Below are 19805 nucleotides of genomic sequence, written 5' to 3' on the forward strand. Positions count from 1 at the left end.
GTTCTGTGGACTCTACTGTGTGCTTCCCACTCCCGCCTCCTGGCAACTGGCCTTGTCAGTGCCCGTAGGGAGCCTTGCCATAGCTTTCTCTGTCATCTGCACGGCATGATCCAGAGTCTTCAGTCCAACATCACAGAGGATGGCTATTCTCATTGTGGATCCAGGCTCTGCCCGCTGACCCTAAGCTGCAAACAGTAGTCACTGTAGAGTCTCAGCTGCTGCATTTCAGGAATTCCCACCTGATAGAGTGATGGAAGACAGAGATTCACAAACAGATCAGCTGCTGTAAGATAGTCCAGAGCTACATAAGAAAATAAATAAGTGGCTTTTTGCAATGTGGGGAATTTTTTGGAATTCTTATTTGAACAAACTGTAATTTTTATAAAGTGTTAGGTATTTTTTCAGAAAACCTGTGATTTTTTTTTATGGTTATTAAGTAATGAACACCCTCTTCCAACAGCACAAGAGAAGACTCTACACATGGACACCACAAGATGGTCAAAGCCAAAATCAGATTGATTATATTCTTTGCAGCTAAAGATGGAGGAGCTCTACACAGTCAACAAAAACAATTCTGGGAGCTCACTGTGGCTCAGATCATGAACTCCTTATTGCCAAATTCACACTTAAAGAAAGTAGGGAAAACCACTAGACCATTCAGGTATGACCTAAATCAAATCCCTTACGATAATACAGTGGAAGTGATAAACAGATTTAAGGGATTAGATCTGAAAGACAGAGTGCCTGATGAACTATGGACGGAGGTTCATGACATTGTACAGGAGACAGGGATCAAGACCATTCCCCCAAAAAAGAAATGCACAAAGGCAAAATGGTTGTCTGAGGAGGGCTTACAAACAGCTGAGTAAAGAAGAGGAGCTAAAGGCAAAAGAGAAAAGGAAAGACATATCCACCTAAATGCAGAGTTCCAAAGAATAGCAAGGAGAGAGGAGAAAGCCTTCCTATGTGATCAATGCAAATAAATAGAGGAAAACAATAGAATGGGAAAGACTAGAGATCTCTTCAAGAAAATTAGAGATATCAGCAGAACATTTCATGCAAAGATGGGACAGAAACTGTATGGACCTGACAGAAGCAGAAGATATTAAGAAGAGGTGGGAAGAATACACAGAAAAACTATACAAAAAAGATCTTCGAGACCCAGATAACCATGATGGTGTGATCACTCACCTAGAGCCAGATATCCTGGAGCCAGATATCTTGGAGTGTGAAGTCAAGTGGGCCTTAGGAAGCATCACTACAAACAAAGTTAGAGGAGGTGATGGAATTCCAACTGAGCTATTTCAAATCCTAAAAGATGATGCTGTGAAAGTGCTGCATGCAATATGCCAGGAAATTTGGAAAATTCAACAGTGGCCACAGGACTGGAAAAGGTCAGTTTTCATTCCATTCCCAAAGAAAAGCAATGCCAAGGAACGTTCAGACTACTGCACTCATTCATGTTTGCAATTGCAAATTAATGCTTAAAATTCTCCAAGCCAGACTTCAACAGTATGTGAAATGTGAAATTCAAAATCTTCAAGCTGGATTTAGAAAAGGCAGAGGAACCAGAGATCAAATTGCCAACATCTGTTGGGTCATTCATCAAAAAAGCAAGCAAGTTCCAGAAAAACATCTACTTCTGTCTTATTAACTATGCCAAAACCTTTGACTGTGTGGATCACCACAAACTGTGGCAAATTCTTAAAGAGATGGGAATACCAGACCACCTGACCTGCCTCCTGAGAAATCTGTATGCAGGTCGAGAAGCAACAGTTAGAACTGGACATGGAACAACAAACTGGTTCCAAACTGGGAAAGGAGTACATCAAGGCTGTATATTGTCATCTGCTTATTTACTTATATGCAGAGTATATCATGCGAAATACTGGGCTGTATGAAGCACAAGCTGGAATTAAGACTGCTGGGAGAAATATCAATAACCTCAGATACACAGATGACACCACCCTTATGGCAGAAAGCAAAAAACTGAAGAGCCTGCTGATGAAAGTGAAAGAGGAGAGTGAAAAAGCTGACTTAAAAGTCAACATTCAGAAAACTAAGATCACAGCATCCGGTCCCATCACTTCATGGCAAATAGATGGGGAAAAAATGGAAACAGTGACAGACTTTATTTTTGGGGGCTCCAAAATCATTGCAGCCTTGAAATTAAAAGACCCTTACTCCTTGGAAGAAAGCTATGACAAAACTAGACAGCATATTAAAAAGCAGAGACATTATTTTGCCAACAAAGGTTCATATAGTCAAAGCTATGATTTTTCCAGTAGTCATGTATGGATGAGAGAGTTGGACTATGAAGAAAGTTGAGTGCCAAAGAATTGATGCTTTTGACCTGTAGTGTTGGAGAAGACTCTTAAGAGTCCCTTGGCCAGTAAGGAGATCAAACCAGTCCATCCCAAAGGAAATCAGTCCTGAATATTCATTGGAAGGACTAATGCTGAAGCTGAAGCTTCAATACTTTGGATACCTGATACGAAGAACTGACTCCTTGGAAAAGACTCTGATGCTGGGAAAGACTGAAGTCAGGAGATGGATGGCAGAGGATGAGATGTTTGGTTGGCATCACTGACCCAATGGACACGAGTTTGAGCCAGCTCTGGGAGATGGTGAAGGACAGGGAAGCCTGGTGCGCTGTAGTCCATGGGGTTGCAAAGAGTCAGACCTGACTGAATGACTGAATAACAACAACAAAATAATGAACATGATTTTATTCTCAAATATTTTTCATGGTCCAGATTTCAAAAGTTATATTTGATGACTTTATTGTTTAGAGTATCATCTTATTTTGCCCCTCATCAACAGTACCTTCCTCTCTTATAATGGAAGTGTCTTTTACAAACAACTAGTAATTAGAGATGTCTACAATCTCAAAGTGGTTGAAGTAACCTAATTTTTAAATTTTGGGGGGGTATGTTTCTGGTGTACAGCAAAGTGGATCGGCTCTTTGTACACATACATCCCCTCCTTCTTGTATCCCCTTCCCATTTAGATCAGCACAGAGCACTGGGTGGGGTCCCCGTGCTGTCCAGTACTATACAGTCCCCCGTAGTCATCCGTTTCTACGTGGACGTGCATATACGCCAAACCCAATCTCCCATTTCATCTGACCTCAGCTTTCCCTCTTGGTTCTGAAAAGTTAACATTTAAAAGTTTGATTAACAAAGTTGGGGAAAGAGAGACAAGAGGTATATAATATGACCGGCTTCCCAGAGAAGGTGAAATCAAGAAAGACCCTCCCAGGAACAAAAGCCCCTCCATGGGCTTTGTCTCCTGTTTGTTGCGAAGCTTTAGCATCCCAGACCTCCCCCACTCACAAAAGAGCAGGCTTAGGCAGTTACTGATTAGGACAATAGAGTCACAGAATCTTTAGTTCTTGCCTGAAGGACATCAATAACAGTGTCTGACACATATTCCTGAGTTGTTATAACCCCTACCAGAGGGAAAATGCTAACTGCATGATGGCCATATAACCTTGACATAAGTTGCTTCATCTCAAGCAGTACTGAATCTATGACTTGCATAATTTCAAGAACTGGCCTCAAGGGAACAAGCTAACACTGAGCTGAAGATCAACTGCACTTAAAATAATCAGGATGATACCGATCAGGCCCTACATGATCAGTTTCAAGATGGTCATCAGAGCTAACTGCTGTTCTGCACATAGGCCTTACCTGCTGCTCTTAGACAGCAGACCACCTGACATCAACAGACTTTAGATCACCATTCTCCCCTATTTCAAGGTGAATGGGATTGGCTTGCTGACCTATTTTCTTAGATCCCCTCTGAGATCAGGATCAGGCTGAAAGGAATCCTTCAGTTGGGATGAACTCTTTTACTAATTACTGTGGGGTGTTATCTTCTAGCCATGTGTGTGTTCTCAGTCGTGTCTGAGTCTTTGTGACCTCAGGCACTGTAGCTCACCAGGCTCCTCTGCCCATGGGATTTTTCCAGGCAAGAATACTGGAGTGGGTCACCATTTCCTTCACCAGGGCATTTTCCCAACCCAGGGATCAAACTTGCACCCCTGCATTGGCAAGTGGATTTTTTCCTACTGAGCCAAAGGGTGTCATGATTAGCATGGCAACTCTTTGCAAAAATAACTAAAAATGTGAGTAATGAGAAACCTCTTTTGGAATCCAAAGCAGCACATAATAGAACCAAAGAAAATTTCTTATACCTGTCAGATCCTTTCATTCTAAAAATCCTCATCACCCATGTTCAGCTTGAAAAATTTATAGAAAACAGATTTTTATCCCATCTCTATAAAATTGAAAGGAAAATCTGGCAATGGGGAGTGTTACTGAGGCAGTGAGATTATAACTAGGGATTCTCAGCAATTTGTTGTTCGTTCCTTTTTTCTTGCTTTTCAGGACTAGCTATCCAGAGATTTATGACTTACATAACATTCCAGCTGCAAGCACGACTTGATGGCTACTTGGGATCACATGACCAACACCATCATCTCTGAAAATAGAAGATTGCCTCTTCCCCAACATATAGCCTTTCCTCTTTTCCCTATATAATCTTGGAGCAACAACTCTCCCAGGAAGCTGAGAGGGCCTGACAGAGAGCCAGCAGAGCAGTTCCACATAAATGGGTAGGGTGCAAGGACAGAGCAACATGGCTGTAAGGCCAGGTGTTGCCATTTTGCCATAGAAGAATCCTAAATTCTAACACCCTATCTGAATTCAGGACTCCTCTTGGGATTCACCCAGTTGACATCGTCCTCCCAGTCCCGCCATGTGCTAATCTGTCTCTCACATCTTTTGGCATGTTCCCAAGAAAATGCCTCCAAAGACTCCAAAATAGTCAGGGATAATCAGCTAAAATGTCTCTGACCTCACTTGGTGTCAGTTCAGTTCAGTTCAGTCGTTCAGTTGTGTCTGACTCTTTGCGACCCCATGAACCACAGCACGCCAGGCCTCCCTGTTCATCACCAACTCCCGGAGTTTACTCAAACCCATGTCAATCGAGCTGGTGATGCCATCCAACCATCTCATCCTCTGTTGTCCCCTTCTCCTCCTGCTCTCAATCCTTCCCAGCACCGGGGTCTTTTCAAATGAGTCAGCTCTTCGCACCAGGTGGCCAAAGTATTGGAGTTCAGCTTCAGCATCAGTCCTTCCAATGAACACCCAGGATTGATCTCCTTTAGGATGGACTGGTTGGATCTCCTTGTAGTCCAAGGGGCTCTCAAGAGTCTTCTCCAACACCACAGTTCAAAAGCATCAATTCTTCGGCACTCAGCTTTCTTTATAGTCCAACTCTCACATCCATACGTGACCACTGGAAAAACCACAGCCTTGACTAGACGGACCTTTTTTGGCAAAGTAATGTCTCTGTCAGTGCCTCTCAAATCTTCTGGGTATCACTGTTGATGCCAACATTGTAATATGCTTGCTGTTGTATATATGTGATAACATACGTCTATAAAATGTTACATGAAACATGCCTCTGCAGAAGAGGTCACCGAATCTTTCTTTTCATCTTAATCATATGGCAAGTAAAATATTTCTGTAGAAAAAGATGTGAAAATGGCAAAGTATTCCTATATGCTTCTGAAGATAAGAATAGCACAATGAACTGGAAAGAATGCTAACAGCATTAGCATTGGAAGACCTGTTGTTGCATCCCATCTCTGGCCAGTTATTCTGTGATCTCCAAAGAGTCTCTTTGACACAGAAGGTTTTGCCATGCACTCCAGCCTCTTTTACATAAACACAAGGCATTTACATGAACATGAAACATTCACACAAACATAAAATGTTTATATTTATGTATTTTTAACTATTGAAGAAAATATACTTGGTATCTAAGTCTGAGTAGTCACCCCACAGATGTGATAAAATATTGGGGGGATGATGCAAAGGTGGCAAATAAAGATACTGTGATTAAAACCCACTTCCTATTGGCAAACCACAATCCTACTGTGATATTAACAAACATATTTCAAAAATGAACAACAAAGTATATTCTCTCTGCACAAATTCTAGCCCTTGACTTAAACTTGTTTGCTGTCCCACTTGTAAAATATTTACCAACACTGAAAAAGAACAAAATAAGCAATAAAGGTTTATGAATACAAAACAGTTCTTGAGAGTGTGCCAACAAAGAATAATCTTTAGGTTGCAGATAGATTTTGTGACAACTGAGGGAAAAGACCCAGGGGATGGCTGTTTAGCTATTGTTTGGTGAGTCTGTTGTCTAGAATCCAGATGCTGCCTAGCTGATTCTGGAAATGGAAACCATGGAGGCAGTTCAGCAGGATGGCCTGAGTCTGGACCCCCATGAAGGTAGGAATGTGAAGAAGTAGCAAAGAGGCCAACATAACAGATGGGCAGCAGGAGAGTTCTCAGGGAGTTGATGAGCTTTTATTAGTGGCTTAACGCTTACTCCTTGGAAGGAAAGTTATGACCAACCTAGACAGCATATTAAAAAGCAGAGACATTACTTTGCCAACAAAGGTCCATCTGGTCAAGGCTATGGTTTTTTCAGTGGTCATGTATGGATGTGAGAGTTGGACTGTGAAGAAAGCCGAGCGCCAAAAAATTGATGCTTTTGAACTGTGGTGTTGGAGAAGACTCTTGAGAGCCCCTTGGACTACAAGGAGATCCAACCAGTCCATCCTAAAGGAGATCAGTCCTGGGTGTTCATTGGAAGGACTGATGCTGAAGCTGAAACTCCAGTACTTTGGCCACCTGATGCGAAGAGTTGACTCATTGGAAAAGACCCTGATGCTGGGAGGAATTGGGGGCAGGAGGAGAAGGGGATGACAGAGGATGAGGTGGCTGGATGGCATAACCGACTCGATGGGCGTGAGTTTGAGTAAACTCCTGGAGTTGGTGATGGACAGGGGGGCCTGGCGTGCTGCAGTTCATGGGGTCACAAAGAGTCGGACACGACTGAGCGACTGAACTGAACTGACTAATGTTGACAAGAAAAAGATTCTGTAAGTACCCCTGGAGCTCTCCATCAGGCTGGCTTCCCAGAGTCCCCTTGCTGTCATACTCTACAAGTCCTATCCCCCCTCACAAAGCAGAAGTTGGAAGAATCTTTCCAATGCTAACTGCAAGGCTAAAGCACAAGAGGTGGAAGGACAGGTTTTTTTTGCTTCAAAGTTCATATGTCCAAATTCAGACCTTAATCACAGTGAGAATGCTGACCCAGGGACAAGGAATCTTTGATCTTTGGGAAAGTAAGGGTCTCTTGTATCAAGATTAATTGACTATCTCTCCACCCAATAGAAAGGATCCTCAGGCATCTTGAGTATCAAAGAGATTCTAGAAGACAATTTTGATGAGGAATAAAAAAGGAATGCATAATATGCAGCTATTCTGTATCATTATTCTGTAGATTTCAAAAATAATAAGTACAAAATTTGATAATTCATGTTTCTTGTGGCTTAGGAGACATTTAAGTTTTCAGAAGAAAAAAAAAAATCTTTGCATCTTTTGCCATTCCCAAGTTACCCTGGGTCCAGTGATCTTGAAATTGGAGGGTAATAGATGCTTTAAATTGAATGAAATCAATGGCTTGCCAAGTAACATTTCTCATTACACGGTAAAACTCTTGGATATCAGATCAGTCACACTGGGGAGAATGAAAGAGTCCTCTGCAATAGCCATCTCTGACTCAGAGGAAGGAAGGTACAAATGGCCAGGTCTAAGTCCAAGAGGCAATTTTAGGAGGATACGAAAGGAGTTTATGTCTTCACATGAAAGACTTAGATGAAAGCAGGCACCCCCATGCCAGTTGGAGAAATGACCATGCTAAAATTATTAACCCCAAAGGACATATAATTGAAAAACACCTACTAACAGGAACTTTTGTAAAATAAACCAAAACAGAGAGAAGAAATTATTTTGAATTGAGTAAAAATAAAATGTAGTATCAAATGTGTAGGATGCTGCTAAAGCTATATTTAAGGAGAATTTATATTGTAAATCACCTATATTCTAAGAAGGGTCTTGATCAATGATTTCAGATTCAACCTTAAGAAACAAAAAAATAAAATTAAACATAAAGTAACCAGGAGGCACAGTAAAGAATCTGCCTGCTAATGCAGGAGACACAGGAGACCTGGGTTTGATCCCTGGGCCTAGAATATCCCCTGGAGGAGGAAATGGCAACCCACAGTTGCATGGAGAGAGGAGCCTGGTGGGCTACAGTCTATTGGGTCTCAAAGAGTCAGACACGACTTAGCGCACATGCTCAAGTCCAAAAAAAGAGAATAATTAAAGTCAGTGTAGAAATCAAAGCAAGGAATACAAAGCAGAAAACAATATAGAAAATCTTTAAAACCAAGATTTGATGTGTTGGAAAGATCAGTAATATTGAAAAGCCTCAGGGAAGAAGAAAGAAAAAATTAACAATATCAGAAATGAGAGAGGTAACGTTACCACTTGTGCATGTACTGATCTTGCGTATAGGTTGCTACAGTTGTGGTATCCAACTCTTTGCAACCCCATGGACTGTGGCCCCCCAAGCTCCTCTGTCCATGGGATTTCCCAGGCAAGGATACTGGAGTGAGTAGCCAGTCCCTTCTCCAGGGGATCTCCCAGACCCAGGAATGGAATCCGTGTCTCCTGTTGTCTCCTGCATTGGCAGGCGGATTTGGTTACCACTAGCAAAAGGGCTTCCCTGGTGGCTCAGAGGTTAAAGCGTCTGCCTGCAACGTGGGAGACCTGGGTCTGATCCCTGGGTCGGGAAGACTCCCCTGGAGAAGGAAATGGCACCCCACTCCAGTATTCTTGCCTGGAGAATCCCAGGGACGGAAGAGCCTGGTGGGCTACAGTCCACGGGGTCGCACAGAGTTGGACACGACTGTGCGGTTTGTATCTTTATCTGGCGCCACATGCTTCTGCTGCTGCTGCTGAGTCGCTTCAGGCATGTCCGACTCTGTGCGACCCCATAGGCGGCAGCCCACCAGGCTCCCCCGTCCCTGGGAGTCTCCAGGCAAGAACACTGGAGTGGGCTGCCATTTCCTTCTCCAATGGGAAGCTCTAAAGATATTATAGTTATTATATTTGGAAACTTCCCACAGAGAAAACTCCAGGCCCAAAAGGCATGTAAATTTGTACCAAATATTTAAGGAAGACATAATACTAAATCTACACAAACTCATAAAATTGAAAAATTTTAAATATTATGAGAAAAGAAAAATATAAACATAAGTATATATCAATATCCCTAATGAATATATATTCACACATTATAAATAAAGTTCTAGGACATCAAATCCAACAACATAGAACAATGACAATGCTTCACAGCAAAGTGGAGTTTATACCAGGAAAGAACATTTGTTTGCATATTTAAAAATCAATGTAATTCACTAATGTTAATGTACTAAAAAAAGAAATAACAGAAAAATGTTAGAAAAAAAAAATCACCACTCATTCCTGATGAAAATTTTTAGCAAACTTGGAATTAGAAGGTACTTTCCCAAACTGAATAAGAGCATCTATAAAAAACATAAGGTTATTATTATTATTATTATTATTTTACTAAGTGGAAAAGGATGAATGTGCTTCCTCTAAGATTCAAGACCAGGAACAATATATGGATGTCCACTTAACACTATACAGAGCAATCGGTCAAGAGAAAGAAATAGAAGGTACCCAGTTTGGAAATAAAAACAAAGATTTCTTTGTTTGCAGACAACATAATTTTCTCTGTAGAAAATCTGATGGTACTGTTAAACCATCCCTGGACAGAAGTTAAAGCAATGAGAGAAGATTTTATTCAGGAACGAGTTTATTCAGGAACTCGGGGGAAAGAGACCTAAGGATAGAACTGGACTTAATTCTGAGTCAGCATGGACAAGTGGGCATTTATAGCCGAGGAGCATGGTAGGGTCAGTGTGTAGAAATTTACTGAGGAAACATCACGGTAAGGAGGTTATTGACTAAATTAATATCACAGAAGTCTGGCTGAATGCAGGCCAGGATAAGAAGATATCACATAGGGATAAAGAATTTGATCAGCTGTCTAGAATGATCAGATAGCAAGGTTGAGAGATTTTCCATAAATTGATTTAGTAAAGTTCTTGATGCTATTGGATGCTGCAGGACTGACAAGAACAGATGGCAAGATCAAATCCCAGAGGGCTTGGAGCAGCCTGACTGGTTTAGTCAACGACACAGTCATGTCAGCATCTACCAAAAAGAAAAAAACTATGAGAATAAGCAAGTTTAGAAACTTTGTAGAATATTAGATCAGTGCACAAAAATCCATTATTCTCTACTTTGTAAGTAAACCACAGCCCATGTGCCAAATCTGACCTACAACTTGTTTTTGTACAGTTGTGAGCTAAGAATTATTTTTTACATTTCTGTTCTCAATAAAGTCATCATATTTACTAATTTTAAGGTCTATTTCCATGAAAGATGTTCATAATTTTCTTTGTTTTTACATTTTATTTATATATTGGCCAGGCCACAGGGCTTACAGAATCTTAGTTCCCTGATGAGGGCTCAGACCTTGGCCCCAACAGTGAAAGTGCCAAGTCCTAACCACTGGACCACCAGAGAATTCCATTTTTACATTCTAAAAGTTCTTAAAAAAATAAAAGAATATGGAACATTTGCACATGGTGCACACTTACAGCTTGCCCCTACCAAGAAAAATATCAATAAAGCAACACCTACCACTTTCTGTATAAAAGCAACTAGCATTCAGAAATTGAAGTTTTAAAAATTATTTATAGTAACATCAAAAATATGAAATATTTTGGGATAAATCTGGCATAAGATGTACCACTTCTGTGCATGAAAAACTGAAAAATCATTGCTAAGAGAAATTAAGGAACACTCAGATAAATGGAGAAATACAGCTTGTTCATGAGCTGAAAGGTTTAGTATTGTAAAGTCGTCATCTCCTTAAATTGATCTACAGATTCAATACACTCCCCATCAAAACTTCAGTAGAACTGTTTTTGTTGTGTGTGTGTGTGTGTGTGTGAAAAACTGATTCTAAAAGTCATATGGAAATACATAGGACCCAGAACAACAAAAAAATTCTGAAAAATGACAAAGTTAGAGGGCTAAAAACTCCTGATTTCAAGATTAATTATAAAATTCTAGTAATCAAGAGAGTGTGGTATTGGCATCAAGATGACAAACAGCAGTGTAACTGAATAGAGTTCAATAATAGACCCACACATATATAGACAAATGATTTTTTACAGAAGTGCAAAAACAATCCAGTGGAAAAATAGCTGTCTCTTCAAAAAATTGTGCTGGAACAATTAAATAACCACAAGCAAAAATAAACTCTGATCTACTCTTTGAGCAATATTAAAAAATAGCTCAAAATGATCATAGACCAAAATGAGAAACCTAAAAGTATCCATCTCCTAAAAGAGAAGTCTTTGTGGTTTTGATTTAGGCAAAAGTTTCTTAGCTATGAAATGAATCAAAAAGTGTGAACCACATAAAAAATTCAATACATTGAACTTTATCAAAATTAAAAACTTCTGCTCTTCAGTAGACACTGTTAGTATATTTTCAATCATATTAATATATCTAGAAAAGGTCTCATGCCCTAAAAACAACAACTCAGTTAAAAACAGGCAAAAGTTTAAGAAGACATTGTACTAAAGCAGATTAAAAATTTATAAACATATTGAAAAACATCACACATTATTCATCATTAAATATACAAGTTGAAACCACAATGCCCATATCACTATACTCGTAAGAATGCCTAAAGTTAAAAAGATGGACTAGACCAAGTTTTGGCATTGATGAGAAGCAAGTAGAATTCTTAGAAGCTGCTGGTAGAAATATTAAATGGTATAATCACTTTAGAAAATTGTATCTTAATAGTTAACATACTTTTCCCTATCATATGATGACACCCTTTCCTCTTAGATATGTACTCAAGTGAAAAAAAACCTTAAGTTCCTACAAGCATTTATACACAAATGTTCATAACAGGTTTATTTGTAATGGCCTGAAACTGGAAGCAACCAAGTCCCCACCAGCACATGAACAGATAGACAAACTATGGAGTAGCCACACCGTGGAACACTGCACGGCAATGCAGATCAACTGATGGTGATGCACGTGAAATCCCAAAACAATTGTTAGGTGAAGGAAAAAAAGACAAAAGGAGTACGTGTATTACAAACAAACAAACAAAAATCCTGGATGGCCTTTTTGGTGAGCAGGCAGGAAGCCCCCACTGACTTAGATCTGAGGTGACTGTGTCTCCACACGTGGTTTCTGACAATGGGGCAGGAAATTCTTTTGTAGAAGGCACTGTCATTAAATATGTCAACTGCAAAAAGTTAAGTTCTCTTTCTTCATTTATAACAAATGACTTAAAGTGATAGTTTAGCTATAAACTATTACTTATAAGTTATAAATAATATTTATCCTTCCCTGCTTCTAGGCATCTTTCAGAGCCCACAGCATCTGTATTGGGAAGTGCAAACCAGTTTGGGAAGGAAGTGTTTTGGACATGTGCAGCTTGCATTGATTTAAGATGGCCTGGAATTAAAGCACAGTGAGCTTGTAGCTCCAGGATGACACATGTTGGAATAAAAAATCTCTGCCAAGTACAGCCAAGCATTTTCTAGGAAAAGCCATTGAACTGGGCTGAAGCTACTGGGGTACCTGTTTTTGTCTGCTTATTATTGATTGAACAGAATTCCTTTCCAGATGTCTTTACCAATAAGAATTTTAGGCCACCTGGAAATGTTACAAGTTTTTCCTTCAAGAAAAATTGTTGGGTTGAAAAAAGAGATGTATTTCTGTGCTTTTTTTCCTTTTGCTTTAAAAAAATCTCCCCCTTAGAGAGTACAAGACTCTTAAGATCAACTGAATTTCAGGCTCATATCTTCCAGGAATAGGAATCTCCAGTGAATAATGAAAGACAAATTAAAACAGTCATAAGCATATTCCACTAATGTAATGCTCAGGAGTTCCTTGTGCATATGAAATCTCCAATTTTATTCTTTGAATCTATTTATTATACTCTTTGAAGCAGAACCATACAAGTGAAGGTACAATTTAGATGTCTATTTGATATGAGAACTTAAGAAAAGTAAAGTGTAGCTAAACAAAAAATGTTTAGAGTGGATTTCTGAGCAAAATTAGATTGCTTTATATTCCACTTCAAATGTACTCTCAAGTATCATTTGGAGTATATATTAATGAACAGAATATTGGCTTTGCAGATTAATCTTAGCCATGTTCAAATATTAATATCATGAGAATTAAAGTGAAAAAAAGCTTTTATTATCTTAAAAGATAATAAGTATGCAATCTTTTTATGAATATGTTTACATTCTTAATATTTGAAAAAAACATTCCTAAGAGCTCCCATTTTCCTATCTCTACCTAGAGACTAGTCAGTTCAGTTCAGTCGCTCAGTCGTGTTCAACTCTTTGCGATGCCATGGACTGCAGCACACCAGGCCTCCCTGTCCATCACCAACTCCCGGAGTTTACCAAGACTCATGACCACTGAGTCAGTGACACCATCCTACCATCTCATCTTCTGTTGTCTCCTTCTCCTCCCACCCTCAATCTTTCCCAGCATCAGGGTCTTTTCAAAAGACACAGTTCTTCACATCAGGTGTCCAAAGTATTGGAGTTTCAGCTTCAGCATCAGTCCTTCCAATGGATATTCAAGACCGATTTCCTTTAGGATGGACCGATTTCCTGTAGGTTTGATCTCCTTGCAGTCCAAGGGACTCTCAAGAGTCTTCTTCAACATCACAGTTCAACAGTTCAAAAGCATCAGTTCTTCGGTACTCAGCTTTCTTTATTATCCAACTCTCATATGCAATCATGACTACTGGAAAAAACCATAGCTTTGACTAGACGAAACTTTGTTGGCAAAGTAATACCTCTGCTTTGTAATATGCTCTCTAGGTTGGTCATAACTTTTCTTCCAAGGAGTAAGCGTCTTTTAATTTCATGGCTGCAGTTGCCATCTGCACTGATTTTGGAGCTGCAAAAAATAAAGCCTGTCACTGTTTCCACTGTTTCCCCATCTATTTGCCATGAAGTGATGGGACCAGATGCCATGGTCTTAGTTTTCTGAATGTTGAGCTTCAAGCCAACTTTTTCACTCTCCTCTTTCACTTTCATCAAGAGGCTCTTTAGTTCTTCTTTGCTTTCTCCCAAAAGGGTGGTGTCATCTGCATATCTGAGGTTATTGATATTTCTCCCAGCAATCTTGATTCCAGCCTGTGCTTCATGCAGCCCAGCCTAGAGACCAGAGGTCAGCAAATCTTTTGTGTAAAGATCAAATAGTGAATAATTTAAGCTTTATGGACCTTACAGGGTCTGTCAGGATGACTCCATTCTGTCCTTTTAATACAAAAGCAACCACAGACAATGCACAAACAAGTAACAATGGCTGTGTTCCTATATCACTTTCTTTACAAATAAGCTGTGGATCACATCAGGCCCATGAGCCATAGTTTTCTGACCTCTGATCTAAACTTGTACCCCTATCATCTGTCTTTTGACTGTTGCTACTGTCTTTTATACTGGTGAGGAGCCTGGCCCACTGTAAGGGCATGAGTGTAGAGTACCTGTTTGGAAGTTGTAGGTTTCGGCAAAGATGGAGCTGCAACTATCCCAAGATTGTCTTCAGGAAACTTTCAAGCTTTCAGGAAACTTTCAGAATCACAATGGTTATATAAATGAACCTTGACATAAAAACAACTGGAATTCTTAATGGAAATAATTTGAGGATTTATTTCTATTCTATTTCAATGGACTATATATCTGTTTTTATGTCAGGGCCACACTGTTTTGATTATGGTAGCTTTTATTAAGTTTTGAAATCAGGAAACTTTGTTCTTCCTTTCCAAGTTTGTTCTTCCTTTCCAAGATTGCTCTGATGAATTCCACATGAATTCAATGGGGAAAGAATAATTTTTTCCACCAAAATTTGGTGGAAAAGATTGTTCTCTGGTTCTGTGAAAATTGGATACTCATATGCAAATGAATAAAGTTGGACCTTTACGTTACACTGTATGTAAAAATTAACTCAAATGGATCAAATCTTATATTTACATCTAAATGTAAGAGATTAAACTCTAAAACTCTTGGCAGACAAACTTGCGTAAATTAGAGGACACTGTTAAGAATGTAAAACACATCATGCAGAGTTTAAGAAAATACTTGCAAATCATATATCTAATAAGTTAATACCCATAATATATAAAGAACTCCTACATCTCAATAACAACAACAAAAAAAACCCCAAAACAAGTAACCTATTTTAAAAATAGATGCTCCTCCAAAGAAGATAAACAAAAGGCCAATAGTACAGGAAAAGATGCTCAAATTCACTAGTCATTAGGAGGCAAATCAAAACCACAATGAAATGCCACTTCACACTCAGGATGGCTATTAGGTGCTTATTATCCAAAACAAGCAGGCAAACAAACAAACAAACAAACAAAACTAGCAAGTATTGTTGAGAATGTGCAAAAATTGGAACACTCATGCGTTGCTGATAGGAATGTAAAACTACACAGACCCTGTGGAATAGAGTTTGATGGTTTCTCAGAAAGTTTAAACATAGGATTACCATATAACCTAACAACTAAAAAAAAAAAATTAGTCACAACCTGTAAACAGAGTGTTGTTTTACTTGGTAGGAATGTTTAGGACACAGAGTCTGGGAGTCAGCATCTCAGTAGCTCTGAGAAAACTGCCTCAAAGAGGAGAGAGGTGGACTCAGGCTACATATAAGTTTGTAACAAAGGAAGCAGGCAGTCTAAATATCAAAGATTACTGTGAGGTAAGGGAAACTAGATATCAAGTTAAGGAATTTAGCATTTTATGTACGGGAAGATGCAAGACTCTGGGCTAACTGAATGCATTCCTTTCATATGCACCTCAGTTCTCTAGGACCAAATCCTGTTCCCTAGTTCACCTTAATGAATGCCAGATGGGGCAGATGGCTGCTTCTTGCATCTCAACCCCAGCTCCTCAGCAATCACCATGGAGGGTGGTGGTGGTATCTGCTGGATCACAGGCATTTTGTTCCATTTTGGGAGACTTCCTTCACATTTGGAGGCCTGAAATTGTTGATGGCTATGACATTTCTTGTTTATTGATATGGCAGGAGATATTTCATTTTACAAACCCAACAATTTCTTTTCTGGGTATATATCCAGAGTAACTGAAACCAAGGACTCAAATAGATACTGTATACCAATGTTCTGAGCAACATTATTCACAATAGCCAAAGAGTGGAAACAACTCAATGTTCAACAACAGATGAATGAGTAAGCAAATGTGGTATACAAATACAATAGAGTGTTATCCAGTCTTAAAAAGAAATGAAATTCTGATACTTGCTACAACATGAATGAGCCTTAGAAACAATATGCTATGTGGAATAAACTAGACACAAAAGGAAAAATTGTATGATTCTGTCTCTGTGAGAAACCTAGAATAGGTACATTGATAGAGATAAAAAGTAGAATAGAGATTAAAAGAGATGATGAGGAGTGGAAAATAGGGAGTTATTGATTAATGATTGCAGAGCTTCTGTTTGGGAGGATGAAAAAATTCTGGTAGTGAACAGAGGTGGTGGTTGTAAAATGCTATAAATGCAGTTGATACCACTGAATTGTACATTTAAAAATTAAGATACCAAATTTTATTGCGTATATTTTATTATAAAAAGTCTGAAAAGAAGCAGGTTTACACATCCAGGCTTCAAATGCTAAGGTTGCCATTTTTCTAGGATGAAATAAATAGTTATAGACATTTAGAGCTGAAAGGAATAGAAGAGATCATCTGTGTCAGCCACTGAACCTTGGAATAGCATTTTATTTTAATAAAATAATGAGAACTCTTGAATTCTTAAAAAATTGATGGTTTAAGAAATGCTACATGGAGACCCTGTGGAATAGCAACCTGGTTGGTCAATATTCCTTGAAATTGTGTTTGCTTGGAAAAAGAACACTGTTTTTACTTAGAATGTCTGTTAAATGGCAACAAAAAAGCAGTTTTTAAAGATGTTTTAATTATCACTTCAAATAAGATTATGGAAACAATACATCAATCAGCTATCTGAAGACAGAATATTATTATTGTTGTTTTAACAGGACATAGAATTTGCATAACTATGCAAATTATTTCACTCCTAGTAACAGGCAGTGCAGAAGACAATGGCACCCCACTCCAGTACTCTTGCCTGGAAAATCCCATGGACGGAGGAGCCTGGTAGGCTGCAGTCCATGGGGTCGCTAAGAGTTGGACAGGACTGAAGTGACTTAGCAGCAGCAGAAGAAGTAACAGGTAGGGCCCCAGCCAACCCTCCACCCCCGGTTCATTTGCCTTCTTTTTCAAGACTTACTGAGAATCCCTCTTTTGACCTGTCATCTCTTCCCAGCTGTCACTTTCCATATTGCCCTGATAATCTTTTCTCTAAAAAGTTAAAGTCAGACTAGAGTTCTGGCTTTCTGTCTTCTTTTTTCCTATCTGGTTCGCCAAAAAGGCCAACCAAAGTTTTTCATCTTAAGGAGTTTAATCACTAGCCACTCTAGATAGATGAATAGGGAATAATAAAAGCCACACATTGGAAGGAAATTTCAAGACAGGTCAAAAGAGTTTACTGTGGGGTTTATTAAAATAAATGATGGTCAGCATGTGTAATCTACCTCATTACTCTATCTATCTGTGAGTCCGTATTAAAATTTCCATGGAAACTGCTTATCTACCTTCTTCCATTTTCCTTTACTCTTATTGCTGGAAATAACTTCAGCATCTAGTAGAAAAACCCCCTGCAAACAACCTCTTTGAGATTTTTTAAGGTAGAATATGGCATTCAAACATTTAAATCTCCAGCAGTGGGAAAAATTCAAGAGTGTCACTGACATGTTGGTGGGAGAGTCTTAATAGCACTGTTGTGGATAATCACTAATCCAGTTAAAAAGCAACCACTCCTGATTTTTGTGGCTACCATTGCCTGATATTTTTTTTTTTTTTAAGGGAAAATGCCTCTTCCCTCTGAACCCATCTGAGTGGCAAGGAAGGGCACATGATTCATATATTAGTACTTTTAATCATTCTGGTGTCAGTGATCGGGTAATGACAGAATCTTGGCTGATACAGAATCCCCAATATTTTCAAGAAGGAAGGGATCATCTACTGTCCTTTGCCAAGGATTCTCTGGGACAAAGAAAGTGTCAAGAAGATGTTCTCCATTTCTAAGGAAGCCTTGGAATTGCCAGAAAGAAAGTGAAGTCACTCAGTCATGTCTGACTCTTTGTGACCCCATGGACTGTAGCCCACCAGGCTCCTCCATCCATGGAATTTTCTAAGCAAAGAGTACTGGAGTGGGTTGCTGTTTCCTTTTCCAGGGGATCTTCCCAACCCAGGGATTGAACCTGGGTCTCCTACATCGCAGGCAGATGCTTTACCGTCTGAGCCACCAGGGAATCCCTACTCAGACGAATCAGGGAATTGTCTGGAATTGCCAGAAGAGGGTAAGAAAATCTTATTGGGTTAAGCATGACATGTCAGTAATTGGAGAGAGACTTTGACCAGTGCCCATTACATATGATCTCAGGTGAGCACCCCTGGCAGGGCATTGCATCATTGGTCCATCTAGACATCAACCACTCTAGCCTACAGGACAGTTCACTCTTCCCAAGAACAAGCTCCATCTCAGAATTTCTCCTCCAACAAAAGCACCAGATTCTTGCTGGAGAGCTAGGCTCTGACCACCGTCTTTACAAGTCTTCATGCTTTCAAATCGTATGACCTTTCCCTACAAAGGCAGTTGATGGTAGATGAAGGTTGATTTTTCCATCATGAAAAGAAAGAAATAAGGTTACCTCAGTAGGCCAGTTGAAGGCAACCTTTTTAATGTGGTCCTATAACCATAAGCAATCAATCAATTGTAGGTACTTGAACACTTCTTTTGTGTGCTTATCATTGTGCTTGGCTCAATACCAGCTCTCAGAGGGTTTACTTAATTTAAGAATTAAATCAATCATACTGGACCAAATTGAGACTAATTCATTCTTAAAGTTCACAGTTCTTACTATCAGTAAGGGCAGCGATGGCAGGCTTTTTCATCATATAAAGGTCATTCCAATCACACAGGCTTGGCAAGGACGGCTGAGGTGGGTACCAGGATCTGCACAAAGTCCTGGTGTGATGAGTTTTGAGAAACTCCATTTTACAGATAGATTATTCTACACATATTCTGCTATACTTCCATTTCTGTAAGACTTTACATTTTACAAGGCATTTTCACATTTATTGTCTCATTTAATTTGCTCAGTGACCTCATGGAGGCTATATTCTATTGTCTCATTTTTAGATGGAAAACATGTGCCAGAAATGGAGGAGCAACTTTCCCAGGCCTACTCTGCTGACTGGTGATCAAATTAGGAAAAAAAATTTCCATCTTCACTCAAATCTCAGAGCTCTTCTTCATGCCACACCACAGCTGGACATATGCAGTCCATTTAACAATGAAATTCCCTTTTTTTTTTTTTTTGGTTATTCATCTTTGATTATTCCACTGCAACTTCCTTTCTAATGACTAACAATTTAAAAGGAGAACGCAAGTCTACCTTTCACTGAAATTATGTATTTTCAGTAAAGCCCAATGATTTGAGAATTCAGTGTGAAGAAGAAAGAAAAGAAGCTGCTCCATTATATTTAATACCATATCTAAAATATTCCATAGATGAAGATAGGATTAATTATACTGGCATATTTTAGTCAATTGTTTTTTTGACTCCCTACCCCACAAAAAAAAAAATTCCAGTATTTTTGCTAAGTTATTCTG

At 39.2% G+C, this 19805-nt stretch overlaps 1 non-coding gene across 1 annotated transcript; it reads right to left on the reverse strand.

Moving 5' to 3' along the window:
• Positions 1-18369: 18369 nt before the first annotated feature.
• On the reverse strand, positions 18370-18441 carry TRNAR-GCG. Its single transcript has one exon. It is a non-coding gene; the product is annotated as a tRNA-Arg (tRNA).
• Between the last annotated feature and the right edge of the window lie 1364 nt (positions 18442-19805).

Source organism: Cervus elaphus, chromosome 29 (assembly GCF_910594005.1).
Source record: "Cervus elaphus chromosome 29, mCerEla1.1, whole genome shotgun sequence".
Classification (NCBI taxonomy): domain Eukaryota; kingdom Metazoa; phylum Chordata; class Mammalia; order Artiodactyla; family Cervidae; genus Cervus; species Cervus elaphus.